General features: G+C 46.4%; 1 protein-coding gene across 10 annotated transcripts in view; it reads left to right on the top strand.

Moving 5' to 3' along the window:
- Window positions 1-712: 712 nt before the first annotated feature.
- The window catches only part of LOC147883301 (uncharacterized), a 47,122-nt gene continuing 25,277 nt past the window's right edge, over window positions 713-22,557 (top strand). For 2 of the 10 annotated variants that reach the window (XM_087400048.1, XM_087400039.1), the window contains exons 1-2: window positions 723-849; window positions 991-1,078. The gene's annotated coding sequence lies outside the window, so the exon portion shown is untranslated. Of the gene's footprint in view, window positions 885-970; window positions 1,079-22,557 lie in introns of all 10 variants that reach the window. The other 8 variants (XM_087400043.1, XM_087400049.1, XM_087400045.1 and 5 more) reach the window with 8 other exon arrangements.

The following is a 22,557-nucleotide window of genomic DNA, read 5'->3' as shown; positions in this document are numbered from 1 at the left end:
ACATGTGTGGTTCCGATTGCATTTTGTGAAGGTCGGAATCATGGTATTTAGGATCTATCGGAATTACGAGTAGATTGGATTCCCAAAAGTATTTCTATTCCTCCTGACCCTTGCCTAGCTTTGTAGTTCGTTTGCATCCGTTAGGCATGCAATTGCCTTTCGTCAAATGTCTGATTGCCTTTCGTAGAGGCATCCTCAAAACCGCTCTTCTTGCAAGGACCGTAAAGGTCCTAGGTCGGTTGAGATCAGATTTTAGCCGTCCTATCAAGCCATTTTTAGGATAGGAATATGGTTGGCCCTTTGAGGTGAACAAATTATGTGACTTGGCCCACAGCAAGTACCTCAACTTTCACAAGTCAAAATTTTAAAATTCCAATGCCTCCCTGGTCAATGGCGAGCGGCCGATCGCTTGGCCATTGGCCGGGCACTTTCATTTCGAGAAAGGCCTCCCCCTATAAGTCATCTTCCTTGATCAACGAGGCCGGCTGCCGTGAGCCATTGGCCGGGCACTTTCCTTCTCGGAAAGACCTCACCCAACAAGTCCCCTTCCAGAGCCTGCAAATGCGTGGACCACTAGGATTAAAATACCACTCAGACGCAGTCAGAATTTCTTGGGTAGAACGTGTGCCTTTGCCGCGTCATTAATCGACGAACTAATTCACATACTAACCTTAGCTAATTAAATTCGAGAAGCTTCGCTTATCGCTAATTTTTTAAATAAAGTTCTCAATTTGCATAGCGCGTTTTTCTCTTGCAAGGTATTATCACACAGTCTAGCGACGCTTTGACTATTGTTGCTTTGTAAACAATTATATGCCATCCCGATTTGGTGAGCGTCTCCTGACATAGGTACGCTGGTCTGGGCAGCACGAAATTGTGTGCAGGTTTGGTCTTCTGATATCTGGTCAATGCTCCTTCATTGCAAATATCAAACTATTTTCCTTGCTTCTTGCTGGCCTTGACGCTCCTGCTGATGGTGTCTGTGTAAAGATCAGCAGCAGAGGCTTTTACAAACAACTGATGGAGCAGCAAGCAAACTCAATACAAGGCCAATAGACAACGTCCGATGTATCCTCATGTATGTCACTCTTAATCATACTCAAGGTATCATGCATGCCATATGCAAACCAGAAAATGCTGCTAAGCGATGTGTTTTCTTTACCCAACTCTTTAGTTATGATAGCGAGCATTTATGAGTTGGTTTGGGATTTCTACTTTTGTCCACATCAGTGTTTTACAGCCCATTTGGTTTGCGTTGTATTTTCTTGTCATTGAGGTTGAAGGGCACATATTCAGCTTGACCTTCAGGATGGACTCGTTTATCATGTGTTGTTGATGGTGGCTGTCTGAGTCTCTTATGTATGGGGTGCAATTGTGCTTCTACAAGACATTACTGTTGAATAAATTGGGTCAATGCCCCACCTGTTAGCCCCCACATGAGGAACCAGAGGGATTGGGAGAGACAGCACGTGGGCAGCAAAAGAACATCCTTCGTAGGTTTAGGACAGCATAATGGAACAGTAGTTACTGCAGGAGGTATGGTGACTGGAGCAGCAGGTATGGACCGGTATAGTACTCCATGCACTGGTTGACAGTACAGCAGCAGGTACAGTTTGCAGGGTCAGGTGCAACACTGCCAGTCAACAGTCCTGCAGCAGGATCTGGCAAGTGACAGACTGCCATGTGGTAGAGGTGGCCAACAATAGCAGTTATGCACAGATTGGAGAGGCCCATTTTGTAGTCAGGTCGATTGCAAGTTTGTTGGATCTGGTCGGTTAGATCAGTATATGCCTTGGTGGGTCAGATTGGAGGGCTTTCAATCTATAAAAAGGCCTCCTTAGCAGAGCATTCATCAGTTCGGTTTGGAGCAATCATTACCATATTGGGCAACACCTGGTACATACTGTTGTACTCAAAGTTTATGGCGACCCACCAAGAGTCACACCTGGGTCACGTCATGGTCACCTCAGCAACATGCCAAGTTGTTAGACCTTGGTCATACCTAGTCGCAGCGTGTTCACATATGTTTACATCTTGGTCACTCTGGAAGAACAGACTTGGACATGACTTGACATGGACATGACTTGGGTATGACGGAAGCAATACATGACTGAAGAGTGCCAAACCTCAACCTCGACTCACCATGGTCAAAGTCGATTAGAGGGAAGTACTGGCGCAATGGTACACGGGATACACCTGTTGGTGCACATGGGAAGCAGTCCAACAGTTAAGAGGTATAGGTGGTGCACCAACCCTCGCAACCAACTAGTGTCAGGAGCGCATGGAATAGACAGGAGAACACATGGAGCACGGGATTCACTGACCCAAAACAGGCTGGAGTGTTGCGGAAGCCATCAAGGACAGAGCGGCCCACAAACGGTGGAATGGCTAAGGATGGCTAAGGGTGCAAGAAGACATCCAATAGGAAGAAGGAGAGGAGATTGGCAGCGGGGGGGTGGAGTAGAGGAGGAGAAGGTGAAGAGGGGGAAAGGGGAAAGGGGGAGGGACATTCTGGGGGGGCGAGAGGCGTGAGTGAAGGAGTGAGAGGCTAGAGTCAAGAGCTCGCCTCGTGTGTATCTTCTGGGTGTATCAGTCATCTTGCTTTCTAATGAGTTATGCTACTCCCCATCTCTGCTCGCTACTTTAAAATCTCTTTCCGTTGTGTTCTCCTCCCCTCCTCTCCCTTCACCTGGTACAACGGACCTGTGTCATGTGGTTGAAGTTCTTTGCCGTTCATGTTGAGGGTTGGCTTTCATGATGTTGTTCCGCTTTGGTCTTCTTCTTGCTCACATCACTTCAGCACTTGTACCGCTTGCACATAGTTGACACCATCTACCGCTTGCACATAGTTGACACCATCGACAAGCACTCGCCTACGTACCATCAGTGACACTTATGGCATGTCTTACTCGCTTCTCGCACCAGTGGCCCTAGGCCTCCAGTAATACTTCCGGAAGTGTTAGGAAACCCCCCCCCCCCCCTCAGACACATACCTACAGGCTGTAGGAGAGCATAAGTGCGTGCAGCTGGGAGAGCTCAACCTATAGGAGCGACTGATGCCTGTATGAGCATTTGGTCAGAAAATAGAGCTTGAGTTTGGTATCCTACCTAGCATTTGTTTGTTGTAGGTGTTGGCATAGAGTGGGCAAGTGGTCTTTACACCTATATATGAGCAAGAGAGGCGGATAAAACCCCTTTTTTGAGCGTATGTAGACTCTTCGTCTAGACCCCTTCCACCTTGCTGTCTGCAAACCAGCCTAGGTGTGCTGCCAAGGAGTGAGTTAAGGCTGTAGGTCTCCGGCCAAGTTCACCTCCAAGATGAGGCCCAACTGTTGCTGCTGGTGCTGCTCCTTTCTGCACCTCAAAGGCTGCTGCAAGAAGATGTGTTATGAGGCCAATGGGCCTCTCCTTTAATAGGGCACAAGGCCCTTTCAAATGGACCGACCAGCCAGCCCTAACTGGACCGACTGGTCTGACCTGGTTGGCTGGCCCAACCCACCTGGTTGGCTCAGCCCAACCAGCCCCATTAGGGCCCTTTGCTGGCCCCTTCCAGTGCGGGGCGCGCTCTTCCAGGGCCTGCTGCAGGTCGCAATCGTGCCCACAAGGTTCGCCTCTGCTCCTGCTATGCTGCTCCATGTGCCAGCTCTGCTTGCAGGTCGTGTCCCTGCTTGTAGACACCCGCCATGCTGCCGTATAGAGGCTGTACCTGTTTGTACAAGTCCTTGCCTGTCCCGCCATCTTTTGCGCCTCTGCTAGGCTCTTGTGCTGCCCTGCCACCTGCTGTACTGCAGCTTGCGCCATTTGTTGCTTCTGCCAGGCCCTTCCTTGGCACCTGGGTTCCATGGCTTTGTGCTGCCCACATGGCAGCCTTGTGTGCTGCCCATGTGGCAGCCTATGTTTTGTCTATGTGCTACCCACATGGCAGCCCATGTGCTGCCCATGTGGCAACCTCTTCAGGCCTTGGTCTACCTTTCCCATGCTCTCCTCATTTCGGGGCTTACAAATGGGGAGGATTACCAAAAAGCGAGCAAGGAAAAGTGAGCGAACCAAAAAAAGCAAGCAAGAAAAAGTGAGCGAGCCAAAAAAAACAATCAAAATAAAACAATAATAGATTTGACAAATCCTTATTTTATCAACTGTCTAAGTGTCTTCAAAGTCCATGAGAGAGTTGGACCTATGACATTGCCAAGGCGTCATTAGTAAAGACGCACCCTATCTTCGCTCACTTTTACTCATTCAATTTTTTGTAATCCTCCATAATCAAGTTCTCTCTCTCCACCAACATAAGCGAGATCATGAATGAAATCTTCCACACAAGTCAAAAGTTTCATAGGACTTCTTGAATGGAATAGTCCACATTACATGCATGTGCAAATGCTTGGGTTTTAAAACTCTATTCACTCTTGGAACAAAACCCATGTTTTTCTATTTGCCAAAAAACCCTCCCTAATGAATCACTCTTACATCCTACCAATCCAACAAAATCTAAAGAGTAAGTATATCCCTTTCTTTAAACGAATTAAATTTCAAAATAAATCAATCTTTTCTTATATAAATTAATGGTAGAAGCCAAAATAGACAACATATTGACATGGTCCCAATTAGGTAAACTTTCCTCTAGATCCGATGCAAGAAATCAGCTAATTGTTTATTAAATTTACAATTTGATGCATGAAGTTTTACTAAATGGTGCAAAAGTTCATGATAATCATCTAAATCATGCCTTGCCATTCGTTTTGATATGTAACATGACCCCATTGGTATTTGTAAATCAAAAGATACAGGACATCGAAATTCTCATCTTTTGGGCCAAAAGAGGGAGCGCGTTAACGCGCTGCCTGTTTTTGGCCCAAAAGATGAGATTTTAGGATGCAACTTGCACTGGATTCCCTGGAACATTTGATCAGCATCAAGAGCTCTGCCTAGCTCTACAGTTTTTATCTCTAATCTCAGGGCTAAATCTTCAGAAATGAAATTGTCTGTAGACCCTGGATCAAATAGGATTAATGCTTGCTGATCTCTTATCTTTCCCCATGATAGCAAAAGCTCTTTTTCCTTTGGGTCTGAGGTACTCCCCAAAACATCTGGGACTGCTCCCACCATCGGCCCAAAGGAAAAAGAGCTTTTGTTATCATGGGGAAAGATAAGAGATTAGCAAGCATTAATCCTATTTGATCCAGGGTCTACAGACAATTTCATATATGAAGATTTAGCCCTGAGATTAGGGATAAAAACTGAAGAGCTAGGCAGAGCTCTTAATGCTGATCAAATGTTCCAAGGGTGCCTCTTTTAGCCCAAAAGATGAGAATTTCGATATCCTGTATCTTTTGATTTACAAATACCAATGGGGTCATGTTACATATCAAAATGAATGGCAAGGCATGATTTAGATGATTATCATGAACTTTTGCACCATTTAGTAAAACTTCATGCATCAAAATGTGAATTTAATGGAATTTTGGCCAGTTTTTTGTACCAGATCTAGAGTAAGGCCACTCGTAATAGGAGCATGTTAAAACTATATCTATATATTGGGACAAAAACAATTAAAGGTTTTCTATGCAAGTTCTTCTGATGAAAATATATAGAACACTTTTACCAAGGTAGACTTTCAATAACATGTTATGATCATGTTCAATGTTGAAGTTTTTATTGAATGATGCACTTCAACTATATACTACTTGTTGGTAGCCAAGGCATTTCTATACAAGGTTATCTCATGAGAATAAATAACACTATCACTAAGGTAGACTTACAAGCTTATGTTATAATCATCTTTAAAATTATGGCGATACTATAAAGCTTTATTAATGATCAGTACATACATATAGTGAGGTTATATTTTTCTCAAGTGATGCACTTCAACTATGTAGTACCTGTTGTTGATAGCCAATAAGCTCATCTCATAGAATATAGAACACTATTACTAATGTGCACTTGCAAGATTATGTTATAATCATGTTTTATGTTGAGGAAGCACTATAAATCTTTATTAATGATGAGTATATACATACAATGAGATTATGTGTTGGTAGCCCAACCATTTCTACTTTGCTCGCCTTTTCTCGCTCGCTTATTTGGTCCTGCTCGCTCCACATCGCTCGCTCCACATCGCTCGCTTGATTGATCCTGCTCGCTCCACATCGCTCGCTTGATTGACTGCCTCACAAATGGGGAGGTGACCTTTCCAACATCATAAGCCAGACAAGAGGTCCATAAGAGGTGCCTAAGAGGAGTAGACTGAGGCATACCTACCCTTATAGCCATGCACCCCTCTTGGGGACCTCCGTGGCCTACGTGGCAACACATGAGGCACTAGAAAGCCAGACTAACCTACTGTCACGAGGGCGGCCACACCCACAACAGAGGCCCTCACTCTTGACCCTAGCCTCACTCACTGGGCGGGCACACCCACAATCAAGGCCTCTCTCTCCAAGGTGACATCAGGAGATGCCGACCTCCAACACCCCCTCTCAGCTCTTGGATGGAACAGAGACGCCAAGGAGCTGAGTGTGCCCTTGGAACAACTGGAGGAATCCGTCGTGTGATGCTCCACTGCTGAAGACCGCCACAGGTACTGTCAAAGAAGCCCCCTTGTGGCATGAACTGCCTCAGCACGATCATTGGAAACCTAGAACTGTTGCTCCGAGGCCACTAGTGCTAGGTACACTCCTCTGGTCTGATAATGGTACATTGGGTCATCTAGTATAACAATCCAATTAATGGTACTGGTACATGACTCCAACAGAGGATCCTGGAACAATAATCCAACTGATACTGCCTCCTAGTGCAAGGTTTGCTTCCTTGTGTGGGCACCTGTATCGGAAAGCTAGATAGTCCCCTTTGAAGCCCCCTTCCAAGTCCAAACTGGTACACTATCGCCAGATCGATGAACTTTAGTGCTCCAATGGCAACGGGCATATAACAACTCACAAGGATCAATCAATTGTGTCTGGGTTCCCACAGTGCCAATCTACTGACCCATCCGGGTCTCCAGCAACGTCAGACAATAGTTGCAGTAGAACACTAGGAGACCCCCTTTGGATCTGCCAGGTCATAACATCCAAACAAAATAGAAACGGGTAACAAACTGCCATTTGAGTCAATGGGAACAACTCCTTGTGGCTCACGGTCTTGCCTGAAAGCCTGCCTCGATAAATGACTCCTTGCTCGGTGCACTTGATTGGCAAGTCCGGCTGCCACAAACAAGCAAGCAATCCTCCATTTGGATTCAGAAGGCCTGCTGGTAGCGCCTGCCTCGTGCTACTAGAGATCAAGCACCATGGGGATCAATTCCTCCTAGGTCAACTCATTCACCCTACCACTAGTGATCAAAGGATGAATAGAAGGCCCCCGTACTGAGAGGATAATTGGGAGAGTAGAGTAATGGCCATGTCCGCTGATGAAATCTGCTTCCCTACTTGGAGGATCTCCTGCTGAAGTTCCTGTAACTTGATGTGTTCCTGCATCGATGAAGATTTCTTGGGATCCAACAACCTCATTTGGACCTCCAGTGAGACCCTCTTCATGGGAGAGGTTCGGTTACACATGGACGCCAAATGCTCCCATATACTTTTGGCCATTGTTATGTGCTTCACTGTTGGGGTAAAGGCACTGGCCACCCTATGTAAACAGTACTTTATGTTGTACTTTAGTGTAGGACACTTAAGTACGCTAAGTACACATTTGTACTTAGCTGTACTTAAGGGTACTACCTTATCCATAATATAAAAAAGTGTGTGCTTGGGGAGGTACCACTCACTCATTGTGATTATCCCCACAAGTGTGTGTCTACAGTGAGTCACTCCCTACTCTCTCCCACCAAACTATCAACTGGTATCAGAGCCAACGGGCTCTCCCCCCCTCTGATCATCCTTCATCCTCACGGGCTTTTCACCGCGCCATCTCCCTCAGCCAAGTGGCTGGGACTAGCTTCGTCGCGGGATTCTCTGCGTGAGAACGGTCGCCATCTCTCAGCCTTCGACGCAGGCCTCCAAACGACGGCTGGCAGCAAAGTCTGCACGAAGATTATCAAGCAGCTGCACTCAGCTGCTGCGCGAGAAGGTGCGAGCAGGCTGTGCGTGAGAGGCGGGCGAGGCGCGCGCGCGAGCGACGGCAGGAAGGCGGGCGAGGAGGCGCGGGCGCGAGGCGATCTGCTGCAGCTCGCTGCCGACAGCAGTCGGCCACAAGGCCGACACCTTCGTCGGCCAAGTGCTGACACTCGGCTACCACATCGCTCTTCCGATTTCGACACTTGCGCATCCAGGGCCAAGCCGGCTGACAGGGGTTCTACGAGCTCTCCGGGCGAGCGTGTGCAAGGCGGAGAAGCGGCGGTGAAGGCGTGGGCGAACGAAGCTGCAAGGCGCAGCATCAAGAGCTAGCTGCAGCGTAAGAGCTGCAGGTGGGCGAGCTACAGCCGATCAAGGTCAGCTGCAGCCCCGCAGCTGACCACTTTCGGCCAAAGGCCTACATACGTCGGCCACATCGCCACGAACAGCAGCACAGTCAGGGTACCGTGCAAAGGTACGCAGGGTACGGGTGCATCCTGTGCAAGGGCACACATGCTGTTCTTTTCTTGCACTTCGACAGCAGATTTTTTATTTTTTGTGCTTTCCCGCACATCGAGGAGGATCTTTGAGTCTCACTGGGCTCATACATTGAGGAGAAATTCTTTTCTGTTTATTCGTTGTCCACGGGACAACATTGTACTTTGCCATTGGCATATGAGCCAGTGTTGAGACAGGTGTTATTCACTTGGCCAGTGAAGGGTTACACAGCGTATGCATTGACAGATTTGCAGTGTGCATGCCTATTACTTGAGCAGAAGTCTATGCCATCTTGATGTGGTGTATGCATTGTCACTTGCAGTGTGTATGCTTATTCGTTGACAGAAACAGATGCATTAGTCCGGGGTGTTACCCACACATGCAGTAAATGCAGGCAGTCTACAAAATGTTGTAAAAAATGCCATTCTAGAGCACAGCAGTACTCTAAAATTTGGGGCTTTGCACCTGCTCCAGTGTATTACTGTTTGGGGGGAAGCTAATGCTCTTCTCATTCTACATTGGAACCCATGCATTTCTAAAATTGTGACAAAATCCCTCAAAATCCCTGTTCAAACAAGGGGCTTTTGTTGGCTTCCAATCCTATACTGTATAATTGCAGTAGAAGGACTGTTCCAAGTCAAAAAGGGTCACTTTACAGCAGTTTTTTTTTTGGGGCAACCGTGTCATCATGCAGGTCTGAATATTACATGACAGTTTTGGAACTGTTCTGACAGTCAAATCAGTTCTGTAATCACTGTTATAACAGTGTCATTTGCCTCCAAAATAATCCATAAAGTTGCTGGACTGTTCGAAGGCTGTTTTATTACAGCTGTACTGTTTTATTACAGCTGTACTGTTTTATTGCAGCAAGGGGGAAGAGTGGTTTATGCCACAAAAACAGAGTTCTTTTCATTGAAGCTTCCGCTTGCGGGAGAGATCTTTTATTTGTGCTTCACTGCACATACATTCAAGGAGTCCGGAACAAACTCTTCTTTCTTTACCATGAGTTCCAGCAGCGACGTGTCGTCCTTGTTCCAGATAAAGAAGCTCGAAGGAGCTAAAAACTACGACATATGGAGGACACAGTGCTACAATGTGTTGATGCAAAAGGACCAGTACAAACCTATAAAGGAGAAGGGTGTTAAGCCCTCCAACGTTACTGATGAGCAGTGGGAGAAGATGGACAACTTGGCCATGTCTACCATTATGCTTACAGTTGTTGATTCACTGGTCGTAGGCATCAGGGATGAACCTACTGCGTGGAAGATGTGGAAACGCCTTGAGGATACTTATGCCAAGAAAAGTGCCACGGGAAAAGCTTATTGGCTGAAAAAGCTTGTTGGTCTTCAAATGAAGGAGGGGACACCTATGTCCACTCATATTATTGAGTTTAACAGCATATTCAGCCAGGTGATCAACCAGGGGTTGAAGCTCGATGATGAGCTGAAAGCTACACTCATCCTATGTTCTCTACCTGAGTCATGGGACACATTCAGGACTTCTACCAGCAACTCAAATGCCATTCTGTTATTTGCAGATGTGGAGAGTGCTCTTCTACAGGAAGAGATGAATAGAAAGAACAATTCTATTGGGAAGTCAAATGCTTTGAATGCACGCAGCAGGTCCAAAACACGTGGAAAAGACAAAGAAAGAGAAAGGAGCAAGTCCCGCTCTAAAAGTGATCTTGTATGCAACTATTGCGGCAAGAAGGGACATATTGAGAAAAAGTGTTTTAAAAAGAAGAACGACCTAAGAGCCAATGAAGGCAAGTCTAAGAGCAAGGAAAAAGAGGAGCTGCATGTTACTTATGTTAGTGACAGTGACAGTGGACGTGAGATATGTTTCACCTCTACACTGGAGGCTCATACACTTCATGCTGGTGATGGATCAGATATGCTTTCCTGGATTATAGATTCAGGTGCTTCCTTTCATGTTACACCCTACAGAGATCTGTTTGTCAGATATGCAGGAGGGCAGAAGGGAGTTGTCTTTCTTGGTGATAACCATGCATGTTCGATCATTGGCATAGGTGATGTCAGGCTTGTTCTTGAAAATGGCCAACAGTTAATGCTCAAAGGAGTCAGGCATGTCCCTGAAGTGAAGAAGAACTTGATTTCCACAGGTTTATTGGATGACGATGGTTATCAGACCACCTTTGGCAGTTAGAAATGGAAAATCAGCAAAGGGGCAATGGCTATTGCTAGGGGTCCTAAGGTTGATACTTTGTACTCACTTCATGCTGGACATTGTACGCATTCCGATGTAAATGCCGCCGAGCTGCCAAAGATTTCATTGTGGCATAGCCGGCTTGGCCATATGAGTATTAAGGGAATGGAGCAATTGGCTCATTTTGGTTACTTGCCGAGTCTAAAATTTTCAGATTTAAAGAAATGTGAATTTTGTCTCTACGGTCGTCAAGTACAAATACCTTATAAGAGAAGGTCAGATCAGAAATTACAGCTCTTGGAGCTTGTACATACAGATGTGTGTGAGATGCCTACACTCTCTTTAGGAGGTTCTAAGTACATATTGTCATTCATAGATGACGCCACCCGCAAAGTGTGGGTTTACACTCTCAAAAAGAAGAGTGACACGTTCAAGGCTTTCACTAAGTTTGTTGCACTGGTCGAAAATGAGACAGGCAATAAACTGAAAGCTTTACGATCTGACAATGGTGGAGAATATTTGTCCAAAGAGTTTCAGGAATTCTGTGAGGCAAAGGGTATTCAAAGGGTGTTGTCTGCACCATATGATCCTCCACAGAATGGTACCGCTGAAAAAATGTTCAGGACCATTCAAGAGAAAGTCAGATCCATGTTGTCACATGCTGCACTGCCCCACACATTTTGGGCTGAAGCTGTAAAGACAGCTGTGCACCTTATTAATAGGTCACCAAACAAGAGACTATGTGGCGGTGTTCCTGAACAGGCATGGACGGGTAAGCCTCCGTCTTACAAACACCTACGGGTCTTTGGTTGTGTCGCGTATGTGCATGTACACAGGGAGGACAGAACTAAACTGGATCCAAAGTCTCTTAAATGCATATTCCTAGGTTACGGTGACAAAGGTGAGATGGGCTACAGGATTTGGGATCCCAAGAACAGAAAACTTATACGCAGCAATGATGTCGTGTTTGATGAAACCATCATGTTCAAGGAACCTGTTGTACAGCAGGGACCTTTAAAAGTAACTATTGATGATGACAGGCATCATGGGCAACACAAACAGGCTGTAAATCAGCCACAACAGCAGCATAACCAGCCATTAAATGATGCTGCAGCCGGTCCTAATGGACAGCCAGGTATGGCAGAAGACATCCAAATGGATGAAGCACAGTTAGGTGATCTTCCTGACATGCAAATGCAGCCAAGAGACATGGGACAGCCACCTTATCTGGGTGATGAACAGGCTGGACAGCCAGCTCAAGACGATGGTCATTGGGTTAGAAGGTCAACCAGACCGACGCGGCAGCCAGAAAGATTTGTTCCAGGCATTGATTATTTAATGCTCACTGATTGTGGAGAGCCTTCATGCTACAGAGAGGCTAGGCAAAGGGCAGACAAGGTTCAATGGGATCTTGCTATGCAGGCTGAAATGGACAGCCTTCACAAGAATGGCACTTGGGAATTGGTATCCTTGCCTACTGGTAAGAAAGTACTGCCATGCAAATGGGTTTATCGACTTAAGGTCACACCTGGTGAAAAGCCAAGGCATAAAGCCAGACTGGTTGCCAAGGGGTTCAAGCAGGAATATGGTGTTGACTTTGACGAGATATTCTCTCCTGTTGTTAAGATGACAACACTCAGAACTGTATTAGCATTGGTTGCACATGCAGATATGGACTTGGTCCAAATGGATGTCAAAACAGCATTTCTTCATGGTGATTTACATGAGGAAATTTTTATGCAGCAGCCAGAGGGTTTTACAGTGAAGGGCAAAGAGAAGCTTGTATGCAGACTGAAGAAAAGTCTTTATGGTCTAAAGCAGGCACCCAGGGAATGGTATCATAAGTTTGATACATTCATGCGAACCCAGGGTTACAGGAGAAGTGACATTGATCACTGCTTATATACCAAGAAAGCTTCAGATGGGAGTTTACTGGTCCTCATCTTGTATGTGGATGACATGTTAATTGCTGGAAAATCTCATAAAGAGATGAATGCCTTAAAAAAGCGATTGCACCAAACCTTTGATATGAAAGATCTTGGTGATGCCAACCATATATTGGGTATGCGGATACTTCGGGATAACGAAAAGCGGATGCTATACTTGTCCCAGAAGGAATACATTGGCAAGGTCTTGCAGAGATTTCACATGGAGGGGGGGAAGAGTATTGGTACTCCATTGCCTCCTTATGTGAAAATCAGTGCTTTGGACAGCCCTCAGAATGCTGAGAGAGCTGAGATGTCAAAGATCCCGTATGCATCAGCGTGTGGCAGTCTCATGTATGCTATGGTTGCAACCAGGCCCGATATTGCGTTTGCAGTGGGAGTGGTTAGTAGATACATGGCAAACCCCGGCAAGAAGCATTGGAATGCAGTGAAAGGTATCATGAGATACCTGAAGGGTACACAAGATTTGTGTATATGTTTCGGCAGTCAAGATGCAAAAGTGCAAGGTTATACAGACTCTGATTATGCCGGTCACCCTGATACCCGGAAGTCTACTACCGGATACGTTTTCACTTTCACTGGAGGTGCAGTGTCGTGGGTATCTAGAATGCAGCAATGCGTTGCATTGTCTACCACAGAAGCTGAATATATTGCAGCCACTGAGGCATGCAAGGAGGCTATATGGCTATCTCGGTTAGTGGCAGATTTGGGTTATCCATTGGAGATTCCATTGTTGCATTGTGACAGTCAGAGTGCCATACAGTTGGCACGTAATCCTGTCTTTCATGCAAAGACGAAGCACATAGATGTGAAATATCACTTCATCAGGGAGGTGCTTGAAAACAAGCAAATTCAGCTTGTTAAGGTGCATACAGATGACAATCTGGCAGATCTATTAACCAAAGGGTTAGCTGCAGAGAGGTTTGCACACTGCAGATCTCTTATGGGTATTGGTTGAAGCCAGCATATTGGTCTTGTACATTGTATACATTTGCTGTTTTTTATTCTTTCTCTCCTTGAGGGCACACTGCCTTTAAGTGGGAGGTTGTTGGGGTAAAGGCACTGGCCACCCTATGTAAACAGTACTTTATGTTGTACTTTAGTGTAGGACACTTAAGTACGCTAAGTACACATTTGTACTTAGCTGTACTTAAGGGTACTACCTTATCCATAATATAAAAAAGTGTGTGCTTGGGGAGGTACCACTCACTCATTGTGATTATCCCCACAAGTGTGTGTCTACAGTGAGTCACTCCCTACTCTCTCCCACCAAACTATCACTTCACGTGATTAATCACATGAGGAGTATAGTTAAGAAATATAAAGGATCTTACTTTGGCATTAACATGATCCCATAGTTGGGACAGTGTCTCGGCCTCCTTCTGAGCAAGGATGCCAAGGTCCTCTGCCAGGGGATTTAATCGGGCAACACCTATCAAGACGAAATCTGCCATGTCATATGATTGTAACACAGATTCCATCATCACCCGTCAAACACCGTAATTGAGCCCATCTAACTACTGGTCAATCGGGAACGTGGGCAACACTGGAATTCTAGTCTTGTTCTCTGCCATCTTGGATAGTCGCCATGTCGGAGTGAAGAGCATGATGAACTGAAAGAGAAGGTGGATGGGATGGAAGGAACTGAGGGTTGAAGAAAGGAGAAGGTTGAAGACGAGGATGAAGGGGCTGACAGCCCAATGTACCTTCACACCTTGATTTCCGTCCCTCGGGAACACCTCCTCTCTGATCTGATAACACCCTTCAAAGTCACCCTTCGCTCGCCACCCGAACAGTCCACTCCTCGCACATGCTCCTCCTCAAAGACACCTCCGAACAGCACCCTACTCCTCTCTGTGTGTTGGATCAACACTCCCTCTGCCCCTTGTGTCTCAAGCCAACCATGGCTTTGATACCATGTGAGAAGTGCAGCGGAAATGAACGGAAGTGAGAGAGAGAGAGCACGCCTCACACACACACACACTGAGAAGGAGAGAAAGGAGAGAGAGGCACGAGAGAACTGCAAGTGATCTCTGGAGAAAACCCCGCTACAACTGGGGGAAAACAACAGGCTGCTCGAGAGCTCAGAACACACAGCTCAGCAACCAAGTGAAGGGAGCACAAGGGAGTGGATGTACTGCTCCACTACCCTGCTCCTCAGGTGAAAGACTGGGCTGGCTCTGCTCCTCTGCCAGGCCCTGGAAAGAACTAATCTACTGCTCCACAAGATGCTCTAACAAGGAGTGAAGAGGGTCTATATAAAGCCCCTCACCTTCCTCCAGTTGGCTGCAGCATGCAGGCCGACTCACTGCCCTATGAGGGCCGACTCCAGCTCCTAGGGCTGGGCAAACAGCCCTATAAAAGGGCACCTAGAGGGCCGACCCCTTCAGCATATGGGCTGACCAGGCCAGGTGGGCCGACCCACCTAAATGTTATGCTCTAGCCGAGATAGCATGACCTCGGAAAGATCGGTGGGCATTTTCCCTTAGAGGACCGACTCCTGTAATATTTCATGTGCGTAAATTAAATGGTCAAGGGAAGTAACTGCTAAGGTCCTAGGTGAGGGTGTATTGGCATCAACTAGGTGGTTCTGAGTGCTCAGGCCTAGGTGCACCTAAAGAATGCCAAGGGGCAAATGTTTTAATTGTGCCCCAAGAGAGGGGTAAATGGTGTACCAAGCTAAAGGTCTAAAATGATGACATGTGGTAGGGGGGAACCATTTAGGGAATTGTGGGCTTGTGGATAGGCATGAAGAAAAAAAAAAAACGTATCTTGTGTGCATGCAATCCATGAGAGAGGCTGGGAGGAAAACCGGATGCCATCGCCTGTGATTGCCCGTGATTTGAAGAAAGGCCGAGAGAGTAGTATTGATCGTTTCATTTGGTATCAGAGCGTAGAATATCAGGGTAGCATGGATAGACGAGCTGTCGCAGGAGCGCAGGGTTCACGTTGGCAGGTGACGGAAAGTTTCAGACACCCGTTGGTTTACGGTTAGCTTAGGGCCAGGGAACAGTGGCTCGTGATACGGGGAGGCCCTTCGACATGACAAGCGATGATGGGTGAAAGACCTGCGAATAGAGGTGGTTATGAGGCGTGGTGATGAGCAGCGCCGAAAATGCGTGGAAGAGTTGCGCATCTGGGATGTGGTCACGCAAATAGCCCGTGAGCGAGGTGATCGTTTGAGCGTGGGTACGGTTACGTGCGCATGTTACTTACGAGATTGCCTTGAAAAAACAAATTTCCGTCGACTGCATGGGTTCAAATAATATCTACGAAGTCTGAGAGACAGAGGAGTGGCGCAGATTTTCGAGGCTTGCAAAGGCTTTGGCTTGGGAGAAATAGATTGACGGGAACTCTTCCTGCGGCCTTGCTTAACTTCATAGCCCTTCAGCAACTTCACATCTCGTCCCAACCAGCTCACAGCATCTGAGGCCTTTCTTGGACGACTCCTTCAGACTCTCACGTATCTGCAAATATTGGACTGGTTGAGGGGGAGTATCCTCTCAAGACTTCGTGGAGCTTCCAGGGGGCATCTTTTTTCCCTTCTATACAAATTTTCAGTTTTCAGTTTGCAGTCTATTATTCCTGTACAGCAAAGGGGAATTTGAAGTGTGATATACTTTTGGAGTTTTGACGTACGGAAAGAAGTATTTAAAAAATAAAAATAAAAAAAATCTATTTTCCCTTTTGAAAGAATGGAGGCAGAGGGACAAGATTCCAGGGTAAATCCTGGTGAATCTAGAGCGCGATCTACGCAACAAGTGTCCCATCACACAACACCTACTCTGGTGGGTAGGATTTTTGTACTAGAAGATGCCTTACAACTGATCATGAACCAGCAGCTTCAAGTGAACGCTGGTCAAAATGAAATTAGAGAGATGGTGCAAGCCTTGTCGGCTAGACCATCTAGAAATGAAAAGGGCAAAGCTCCAGCAGAGCCAGAGCCCAGTATACACTCGTCGGAACGTGATGCAAGATATGCCATAAGGGATGGTATGCTGAAAAGAAATGGCAAGGTAGTAGTACCTCATCAGAATGATCTCAGGCAGAGAGTCATTCGACAATGCCATGATAGCCCATGTGCGGGACATCCAGGAGTCAAGAAGACATATGATCTCGTGAAGCGAGATTTCTTTTGGCCAAAGATGAAAAAGCATATTCATGAATATCTGACACGTTTTTCGTGTTAGGTAAATAAAGTAGAGCGGGTGAAGCCACCCGGACTTTTACAGCCCTTGGAGATACCACTAAGTAAGTGGGAGAGCATTTCCATGGACTTTATTGTAGGGCTGCCTACGACACAAGGTGGATATGATTCTATCCTTGTGGTGGTTGATCGTCTTACCAAGATGGCTCACTTCATTCCAACTAGAGAGTCTGTTAATGCCCCGCAAGTGGCGGATTTGTTTATTAGACATATATTTCGTCTGCATGGATTACCCAAATCCATAGTGTCAGACAGAGATGTTTAATTTACCGGTCATTTTTGGATTGCGGTATTTGAGTCACTAAGGACTGAGTTGGGAATGAGTAGTGGGGATCAGGTCATCCAGAAACGGATGGTCAGACAGAAAGAATCAACCAAATTTTAGAGGATATGCTTAGAGCATATGTGTCATTGAGGCAACATACATGGAACGAGGAGGAAATTTATAAGGAATTTTGGAATGAGATCCTAAAGAGTGATGATATGCTGATATACCAGATCAAAACCATATAGAAAAATATGCTAAAGAGAGCCAAGCCATCGATTATAATTCAGAATAAGCATCGTCTTTTTGTAGCCAAGGATGTTGTTGCCTCTACCAAGGGCCCTAACCCGAGGGAGAAGAAGGGGCAAAAGAAACATGTCAAGTAAGCCTATCTCATTGCTCACACTCAATGTGTGTGGACTGATAGACCCTTTTAGAGGGAATATCTTAGCCAATTAGAGTTTGCCTATAATGATAGAAAACATTCCTCTACAGGGTTCAGTCCGTTTGAGCTGAACTATGGTTATAGGCCAGCGAATCCAACTATAGTTGGAATATCTCAAAAAGTGCCTAGTGCCGCGAACTTTGTGGTTCAGATGCGGGAGATGCTAGCACTTGCGAGAGCTAACATCCGCCAAGCTATGGATAGAGCTAAGGTGTATGCGGATGAAAACCGATCCGCTAGAGAATTTAAGGAAGGAGAAAAAGTTTTTCTCAGAGTTCCTTCGCACTCCAAGTCTTTGACTGCAGGAGAGTGTGCTAAGTTATCACCTCGATATTGTGGGCCATGGTTAATTCTAAAAAGAATAGGCAAGGTAGCCTATAAATTAGAATTGCCACAGGGTTGTAAGGTGCACCCAGTGTTTCATGTTTCTCGTTTAAAGAAATTTTTGCATACAGGTGACTCACTAATCGAAGGTGTTGCTTTGTTTCAGGAGATAGAGGATAATGCAAGATGCAAACCAACAGGAATCCTGGACCGAGGAACAATGCAAGTACGCAATCGGAAGATACTCACGGTGTTGGTTGCATGGCATGGTCTACCTCTATCAAAAGCTACCTGGGAATCCGTATACCAGTTACGGAGAGTGTTCCCAGATTTCATCATCGAGGACGCTGATGCTTGAAGAGGGAAGGAATGTTATGCTCTAGCCGAAATAGCATGACCTTGGAAAGATCGGTGGGCATTTTCCCTTAGAGGACCGACTTCTGTAATATTTCATGTGCGTAAATTAAATGGTCAAGGGAAGTAACTGCCAAGGTCCTAGGTGAGGGTGTATTGGCATCGACTAGGTGGTTCTGAGTGCTCAGGCCTAGGTGCACCTAAATGTGTAAGAATGCCAAGGGGCAAATGTTTTAATTGTGCCCCAAGAGAGGGGTAAATGGTGTACCAAGCTAAAGGTCTAAAATGATGACATGTGGCAGGGGGGAACCATCTAGGGAATTGTGGGCTTGTGGATAGGCATGAAGAAAAAAAAATTACGTATCTTGTGTGCATGCAATCCATGAGAGAGGCTGGTAGGAAAACCGGATGCCATCGCCTGTGATTGCCCGTGATTCGAAGAAAGGCCAAGAGAGTAGTATTGATCGTTTCACTAAAGGGCTGCCTACTGCCCTATAAGGAGGACTCAAGATCCCCAGCTCATGGCCAACAAGGTGGCCGACCTATAGGTCAGCCCACCCTCTGCTCCATAGCCCAGACAAGAGGCCCATATGAGGTGCCTAAGAGTAGTAGACTGAGGCATACCTGCCCACACAGCCCTGCACCCCTCCTGGGAACCTCCGTGGCCTACGTGGCAACACATGAGGCATTGGAAAGCGAGACTAACCTACTCTCACAGGGGCGGGCACACCCACAACAGAGGCCCTCACTCTCTCCAGGTGGGCACACCGACAATCAAGGCCCTCTCTCTCTAAGGTGACATCAGGAGATGTTGACCTCCAACATTAAGTTGCATTAAATGCTAGATGCATGGGTCGTAGGCTAAGGATAGGTGTAAATGGGAAGATGGAACTTAAATGATCTCAAAGGACATCAATGAAAGGGTATGACTCTTTTGTTGTGAATCTCACCCAGCATTCTCTATTCACATGCATTCATCCGCCATCTCTCTTTCACCTTGCTTGTAGGTCGAAAAGAGAAACAAGTACTCTTTAAAGAGCGCTCTTCCCCCATTGGAGGGCCAATTGGCATTCAAATTCTGCATGCGTTTGCACATTTGCATTCTTGAGAAGTCAGGTTCTTCACAGTTTGGTTGTACATCTGTGTGTACTTTCTCCACATCATCAGTAGTCTCTTTCTGTACATGTATGCATATTGACTGAGTTGTCATGACGTGTGATGTCTCTCCTTTATTCCGCTGCATAGGAGTTAGTTGTAGCAAGTACCTCTATTTATTGACATGGTATCAGAGCCCGGCTGTCAACTTAGGATAGCCACTGTTTCGAGCCAAGCTTGTGAGTTAGAGCCGAGGAGATCTATGATCGAGTCAAACTGAAGGGTGGTGTCTTTGCTGAGAAAGGAGGAGTTTTTTACATTCAAGTGTGTTGTTTGGCTTGCAGCGAGTGCAAGAAAAGTTGAATGGCTTTATGTTACCTAGTGACACGACCACGATCGTCCCTAGGAATCGGACCTGCACACAAGCACAGACAACGGATCATAGAACCACAAAGAGAGGTGCAGGCATGCTCACCACCTAAGTGGGTCTAGGACCTGTAGAATCCGAGCGTCCTCCCCGAGCCACAAGCAAGGCTATTGGCACGAACATCTACATCCAATCATTCCACAACCTCTTGGCGTCCTATTCCACCAGAAGACGCCCACAAGCCCTCATGACTACGTTGGTAATCTGGGCTATGCTAGAAAGCAAGTGCATGTCCGCAACATGATCCAGGATTGTATCTGACTTACGTGAATGAAAACTGAACCCTTGGGCCCCTTATATAGGCTCTAGCTAAGTGCCGCTAAAAATAGCAGGAACCCTAACTCATCCATTGTCCTTGCAACCCAACCTGAGAATCGCCTGCCTAGCCCCTAGCCTCCCCAGGCTAGCAAAGCTAGTCCTGTGCGCCTAAGCACGCATCAGATACGATCCATGGACATGACATACTCCCCTTCCTCTAAGAACTCACTCCTGAGTTCAAAAGAAAGTCTGGAAACTATCTTTGAAGGTAAGTCAATGTTTTGTTGGAAAGGTCACGACCCCATCTGTAAGCCCCTATATGAGGAGAGATTGGGGGGGGGGGGGGGGTTGAACCTGGTGTCTAAGAGAGAGCGACATGGGCAGCATCATGGCTGCCATGAGGGCAGGGATCAAACAAGAAAAGAGAGAGGGAGGGGCTGCCACATGGGCAGCACCTCACAGCCAAGAGAGAAGAAAAGGGACTGCCACATGGACAGCAAACAGGCTGTCATGTGGACAGCACAAAGACCAAAGCGCTAAGGTGGGGGATACCTGAAGGAACAGTACAGAACAGCAGCGCCTCTAGTACAGGTAAGTACACGTGGCTGTACGGGACTAGTGCAGGTCCTTGGATGTGTGGACATGGCCTAGCAAAAGGCGGCTGTTTCATAAAGAAATCACATTATGGTTCTCTAAAGTCTTGTTGTAACTAAGATATTATCCAAGAACCCAACAACAGACTTGTCCAAGGACTCTCGGAAGAAGTCAGTCATCATCTGTTGAAAGGTCGCTGGAGCATTGGTCAATCCAAAAGGGAATCGTAATGATCATACCGAGTCCTTTCAATATGTTTTACATAAATACGAATCTGGTGGAGTACATAAGTCAATCTTAGTGAAATACTTCGCTCCAGCTTATCTGTCTGTTAGGTCATCAGCACGAGGGAGAGGATACTTATTCTTAACTGTGACTTTATTCAATCTCTTATAATCCACACACGTCTCCATGAACCATCCTTCTTCTTCCCTCAGATGAACGGGAATGCCCCAGGGTGCTTTGCTCGGGCGTATATGTATACCTACTTCAAATATTCTTGAAGTTGCTGAGCTAATTCGTCCTCTTAGACATAGATACAACAAATGAAGAAAATGGAATCAAAACACATTGAAACACATCATAAGAAGTTGTTTGTAATATATTCCGAACTTGAATCACATTTACAAGAGGTCCTTCGGAGGGATGTATATCATCACACTGTATCAAAAGACGGGTGTCCCCGTGCAAGAAAGAAAGAAAGAAAGTTTATTAAAGTCTTCGGAAGACCGATGGGTCTATGAGACTGTGAAAATCCTGATACAACGAGCTGTGGTAGTGGAGCTACTAAACGAGCGTCCATACCAATGCAAAATGTAAAATGCAAAATGGCAATACTAAGTCCTAAGTACAACATAGTGATGTCGGTGGTCGACTATATATCAATCTCAGCATCATCATCAATATCATCATCATCCCCAGCAACAGCAAGATATCAGGATGGATGAGGCAGTGGAGGCATGAAGTCGGCAATAGAGTGCTGTCGGCCACTCAGAGGTGCGGTACTGGCACGTCTCTTAGTCATAGCTCTACGTCTAACCAGGGCTACTGTGACCCCCGTCGGTCGGGCTCCAACTCTAAACAAGGAGGGGATGTCTCCAAGTGTGATCTGTGTGTCGACCCTCTGTCTGAGCTGTCGGGTCACGGGTTCCGGGTCACGGTCATGTCGAGGCCTCGTCTCGTTGGGGTCCATGTGATCTAGCTGAAAGAACTCCGTGATAGACCTCTGAGAGGGATCAACCGAGGAAGAAGTCTGCTCCTGTCTCCGTGCTCGGAGTATCCTCTCGTGGTGTCTAAGTGCCTCATGAATGAAACCTGCCAAACACTGCTGGTCTGGGTAGGAGAGGAAATGGGTTAAAATCCCATAACTATCTCTGAAGAGGCAGTGGAAACGTCCTCGGATCTCATAGTACACAGGACACCTAAAGATGAAATGCTCCTCTGTCTCAACCTCCTGTATGTCACATAGTGTGCATATGCGCCGCTCCCTGGGTAGTCGCTTTGCTCTGCCGCTCTCGATGCGAAGTCTGTGTGAAGAGACCCGGAACTGCCCAAGAGAGATCCTCATCGAGTGGGGTAGGTGAATCTGTGTGTATCCTGGTGGGTCAATGAAACCCTCCGCTGTGATATGTAAGAAGTGATCTCTGTAGAAGCTAAGCTTCACTGGGAGTTCACTTGGTTCCAACCAGGTCCGAAAAGTGTGTAGCTGTAGTAGATCCTCACGGATAACCTGGTTGACCTCGTGTGATAAGAGGGGAGAGAACGGAGCATCCATGCTATACTGGAAGGGAGGTAGTCTATCCATGTGGAGCCCCAGTCGCTCAAACCATCTCTCTGTACGTGCATACCAGCACCTCTGATCTCCTCCTGCTGCAAGTGCCATAGAAGAGGATAAAGCTATCCATGGTAGCCTGCTACGCCCCGAGGTATA

This window comes from Dipteris shenzhenensis, chromosome 28, assembly GCF_047967505.1.
Source record: "Dipteris shenzhenensis isolate YYH24624 ecotype China chromosome 28, Dip_SZ_1.0, whole genome shotgun sequence".
In the NCBI taxonomy this organism is placed as follows: Eukaryota; Viridiplantae; Streptophyta; class Polypodiopsida; order Gleicheniales; family Dipteridaceae; genus Dipteris; species Dipteris shenzhenensis.
The sequence above is the reverse complement of the archived record's forward strand: the minus strand, read 5'-3'. Positions and strand labels throughout refer to the sequence as shown.